Source organism: Belonocnema kinseyi, chromosome 5 (genome assembly GCF_010883055.1).
Source record: "Belonocnema kinseyi isolate 2016_QV_RU_SX_M_011 chromosome 5, B_treatae_v1, whole genome shotgun sequence".
Taxonomy (NCBI): domain Eukaryota; kingdom Metazoa; phylum Arthropoda; class Insecta; order Hymenoptera; family Cynipidae; genus Belonocnema; species Belonocnema kinseyi.
In genome coordinates, this window is record NC_046661.1 from 4,675,486 (window position 1) to 4,681,371 (window position 5,886).

Below are 5,886 nucleotides of genomic sequence, written 5' to 3' on the forward strand. Positions count from 1 at the left end.
CTACCCCGAAAGGGAAATGGCTTAATGGTGTAATAATAATAATAATAATAATAATAATAATAATAATAATAATAATAATAATAATAACTGACAGGTATGTCGAGTTTGGGATGATTTTCATTCGCGTGCTCTGAAATTCAATTTGTGCCGGCAGAAAGGCGTGCGCGAAATGTGATCTGGCGATGCGCATACACTTGGACGGATTTTGGCGAATTTAGAATAGGAGCCAAGAGAGCAGCTGAGAGTATACAAAGGGCGTCGATAGCGCTGGATAGTATCGATCAACGTTTCCTATTTTGTTATGTGTACTCAGATCTATAACGGATTTTGATTATAAATCGAATAAACGTACACATGTGATGAAACAATATATGAAAAAGGATTGAAGATTCACGTTCTGTACGATAGCGCATAAATGTTATGAATTTCAACAATCAGCTGACTTAAATTAACCAAGGTTAAAAATCGGAAATTATCTTCGATTCATGTAAAGTTTATCTGGCAAGGTTAATTTTTGTTTCGGTGAATCTTTCACCTGGAATTAATGTAAACTTTATCTTTCATTTATTATGCGACCGCTTGCTCACTACTCGAACCCTCGCGAGATCACAAAAGAAGAAATACAATATGATAGTGTAATTACATTAAATTCTTACGTTATATATTGCACAATTATGCGGTATATAATGTAAAAACTTCCAATGTACGATATTACGATTTTGCGCTATTATAATGCGATAATTACGAAATATAGCGCAGGAATTACAGTATATATATTGTAATTCATGCGATATAGTTTTTTCACTGTAAAAGGATCGCTCTGCGCTTGAGACAGCTACATGCGAGGGGCTATTCACACGGCATACTAGTGAGTGGGCAAAAATTAGCGTAGCGTGAAGTCAGTGCCGAGTCAGTACGAAGTTAGTGCCTAGTCAGTAGGAATTCAGTGCTGAGCCAGTAAGAAGTCAGAACGAAGCCATCGAGGTCCAAATCGAGTGGTATAAAAATAATTGAAAAGGACGTCACGCTGCAATGTATAGTACGCGCCGAGTCAAACCGAGTCATGAAGGCAGGACGAAGTCAGAATGAAGTGAGCAATCATCGCTTGAATCCATCCAAGTCAGCAACTAACGAATTCAAAAACTAGATTCAAGCGAAGTCACGAAAGTACGATTGAAGTCGCACGACATTGTTAAAATAACGTTATGTTGACTTCAGCGTACTTTGAAGTGAATAGCGCCGCGGCTAGATACAATGTGTTTACAATTTGGTATGTTGTGAACATGCTTGAAAATACGACATGCAAGTAGCTCAAAAAGCTTTTTTGGTACCACCCTAGTGTGCACATTTCACTGATTCACTGTATTTCACCCCATTGATTCAGCGCGCCAGAGATCCTATAATCCGTGCAGAAATTTTTATGGGATGCCGCTCGGGCCCCGATCGGAAAATATGTGTCCCTGATACAGTAATCTGTTTAGCGCAAGCCCGTAAATGAAACGCCCCAGCCGACAGTGCCCAGATCTGGGCATCCGAAATGAGGGTCCGATCTGGCCCAGATATGGCTCCTTTAATTTTTACATTCTCATCAGAGAAGGTATTAGATTTGTGTAAAATTTGACCCCCCGCCCCTAGTCTTGGTCAAATGTCCACGTTTTGAGAACCCTTGAATCCGAAAAATAGGTTTTTACGAATGTGTCTGTCTGTACGTATTTCTGCCTGTCTGCATGTATGTATGTCTGTCTATGAACATGGTAACTTTTGAAAAAATGAATCTTTCAGATTGGCCTTTAGAACAATCGTTTAGTGTGCTAAACTAAAGGTCAAGTTCATTAGTCAGCCATTTTGGATAAAAATTCAAAAAGTGGGCACATTTTGAATATTTTTGAGACCACTTTTTTCAAGTTCAAAAATTCCATATACAATTATTCATAGTATGCAAAAATTCGAACATTTGATCCTCATAACTATTTTCAAAAAAAATAAAAAATTACCAGAATTATAGCATTTGCAAAATTCCAAAAAATACACGAAAATGAACATTTTAAGCCAAATAGTGCGCGATATGAAAAAAATTATAAGAAGAAAAATTTTTCTTTCTGAATGCTCTACAAGATTATTATAAAAACTTTTTGAATTTTCTTGAAAAATCCAAAATTAAAAATTGGACAACATACAAAAAAATGAAAAATCCAAAAATTACATTTTTCGGCCAAAATGTGTAAAATACGGTAAAAGATGAGTATACAAAAATTGTGCATTTGAAAAAGATCTACAAATTTGTTATCAACCACTTTTTCATAAGATGCGTAATTTTGGCTTTAATAATGAAAAACATCATTAACAGTAAAAGAAAATCTGCCCGCTTCGTGGGCACATTCTTAACACAACTTTTGTCTTTTAATTTTTTTTTTGTCTCGTGTGTGGGATTTCAAAAAAGTTCAATTTTCATGTTTTTGATGCCATTTTTTACGATTAAAACTAAAAACGGAACTATTCAAAAATTATTCATGACAAATCATTCTTACATTTTCATCAGAGAAGGTATTATATATGTGTAAAATTTGACACCCCCCTCCAGTTTTTGTCAAATGTCCACGTTTTGAGACCTTCTAAATCCGAAAAATAGGTTTTTACGGATATGTCTGCCTGTCGGTCTTATGCATTTATGCCTGTCTGTCAGCACAATAACTTTTAAAAAAATAATTTTATTAGAATGGCCTCTGGTACACCCTTTTAGTTTCCTAAACTAAAGGTCAAGTTCGTTAGCCAGCCATTTTAAATAAAAATTCAAAAAGTGAGCGCATTTTAAATATTTTTAAGACTTTTTTTTTAATTCAAGAATTCTGTGTACGGTTATTCATAGTATTTGAATATTAAAACAATCTAACCCAATGAAGTTTTTCATAAAATAAGAAAGGATTAGAATTATGGCATTTACTAAATTCCAAAAAACACACGAAAATGAACCTTTGAAGTCAAATAACGGACGATATGAAAAAATGGCAATAAAAGAAAAGTTTCATTTCTAAATACCCTAGAAGATTATCATAACAACTTTTTGAATTTTTTTAATAAGTCAAAAATTCAAATTTTGACAGCATACAAAATAATGGAAAATCCTAAAGTTACATTTTTGCATGCAATAATTTCACAGTATTTTATAGATTCTCAAATATATTAATGCATTTAAAGAAAAAAAATATATATATCTACTCTATAAAATGCAAATTTGTGGAGTTGAGGCTCTATACCGTCCACACCGTTGAATAAATCGAGTTGAAAATTAACCGATCAAACGAACTTACCTGTTGTGCAATTCGATCGGGATTGTTTGAATCGTCTCGTCCGAAGAGATCATAATGTAGTAGTGCTAATCCTACACAGTTTGTTCACAATAATTTGAAGAGAAGCAAAATTGAATTTACGCGCGTGCTTACTGGCGCCTCCTATACACTTCTCTGGGAAACTTTCATTATTGTAAAGGTTTCAAATCGCAATCACCGGGGTTCTTAACTTCTTTTCGGAAATATACTTTAAGGGCTAGGGAGGGAATGATCTATTCGAAAGAGACGACTGAAATTATTTTTCATCGTCTCGTCCTGTAGATCATAATAAAGATGTTTCAAGCTTATTGCGATTTGCCAAAAGGAACTTTATTAACTTAACGATAATAGTATAAACAATTTGACACGAAGAACTCAGTGTAACTTAAATACATCTTCGAACTGAAGACTGATTATAATATCATCTTTTGAAGTTATTACTGCTTTAGCAATCTCATTTTTGTTATCTAAAAGGCCTGTTGTAAAATCGCTCAAAAACTTTTGATCCTAAAGACCACCTAGCTATATGACGAATAACATCGATATTAAGGCCAGCTCGACTCGCAGCGGAAGTCGAGGCATGTCTAGTACTATGTCCCGTGAATATAAATGTATCCACACCGCTTTTAATTAACAGTTTTTTTATCCACCTTGCTAAGGTTTGTGCTGTAACCGCCCTGTGTGGTTTACGAAAAGATATAAAAAGTGATTTGCTGCCCTTTTTTGGGTATCTTAATCTATTTGTTGCCTGTATATATGACTGAGAGCATGGAAGCTACGCATGGAAGCATGGAAGCTACGCGCACTTCCGGTTGATTACGCATAAACGGAAGTACTAAACAAGGTTGCGCTTTATTTACTTTTGAAGTCTTAATGCGCTCTGAAATTTTAATTTTCATTCTTTCCGATGACGCTATTATGTTATCTTATGAAATATTTGATACGGTTTGCATTCTCTGACCTGTTGATAATGCTATTTATGTAACTAACTTATACGTTCGTTTTTCTATAGAAATTTTATCGTTGGGATACAATGTTTTTAAATAATCCAGATCTAGAAAACGGTCCCAGCTAGAGTCATATCTGGCCTTCTCAGGCTTCATAACAAAAATTCCTTTAAATAACCTCTTTACAGTGACGTAATTTCCTATATCGCGTGATATAATAAGTGACAAGGCCGCTCTACATGAATTTAGTGTACGATAAGCTCCAATAATTTCAAAAAAAATTTATGGTAGACTCTGTTAGTGAAGCAATCATTATCGGAATGGATTCATCTGGGACACCTCTTCGTTTAAACGCTTCCCCGATAATCTGTCTGCCACCAGGGAAAGACTTCTGCACAACAGATGTTCCTCCCTGAAAGGAGATTTGTGTAAATTTCCCTGCGGATGAATAATTAAATTTTCTGAGACTAACAGACCAGAAAAAACAGGATACCAAGCTTGCGCTCGCCACATGGGTACGGCTAGAACCCCTTCTGTCTCATCCATTACAATCTTTTTTAAACATCATAAAATTAAAGAAAAGGAGGAAAGGCATAGAAGTTCAATTTCGACCACGAAACTGTTAATGCGTCAACCGCGGAAGACTTTGTATCTGGATGCCAAAATATACATCTCTTACATTTCGCGTTAATATTTAACGCAAAGAGGTCAATAGCAAATTTTCTGAATTTATTTCAAATCACATTAAAAACTTTTGAATTTAATTCCCATTCAGTATCAGGTGACAAAACTCTAGATTCGCTATCTGCTATAACATTCTCTTTTGACTTTATGTAAGAGACGAAAATCCAAATGTCCCGTTCTGCACAGAATTCCTAGATGCTTTTAGCAATCTCAGTTAGTTTTGGGTACTGTATTTCCCCCATACGATTAATGTAAGATATCGCTATTGTATTATCAATGCGCATCAAGTTTTCGCAAGATGTATACTTTCGTGCGAAACAGCCTGAGGAATAGAAAACAGCTTTTAATTCTAAGAAATTCATATTCTGGGACTTTTCTTGCGAACTCCACCAACCATGAGTTCTTTCTTTTCCACAAAATGCTCCCCAACCCGTTAATGAGAATTTCTAGTAAATTGTTTCCAAATATTAGTAAAAAAATGTCAATCTAGCTGCCGATTTACTTACTAATGTCGAGGACGAGTCGTTTGTGGATACCGCGGCTTATACCCTTCGAGTTTTGAAGCCGACTGTGAAGAACTTGCATTAGATGCTTGTTGATATCTGAGTGAAAAATCCTGCTGGGGCTTTTTTGTTAGTGGATTTGTTTGAGCTGGCTTCGAAATGTCCTTTTCCAGCTTTTCCATAAACTGAGCCACCTTTAAACGTTCCGGAAAAAACTTCACCATACAGTAAGTTATCCACTGGCAACTCCTCTGTAACATTCCTGACAATCCGGTTCAATTTAGGCGTGATAAAGGCTCTTCTTGTTGCCGTTGTACTGTGAAAAATGTCAGATAGTAAACGAACTGCGTCACTGAGATTAGTAACGAGGGTGGTATTTTCCTGATTCCCGCATTAAAAATAATCTGTCGAAGCTGCACCGATTGC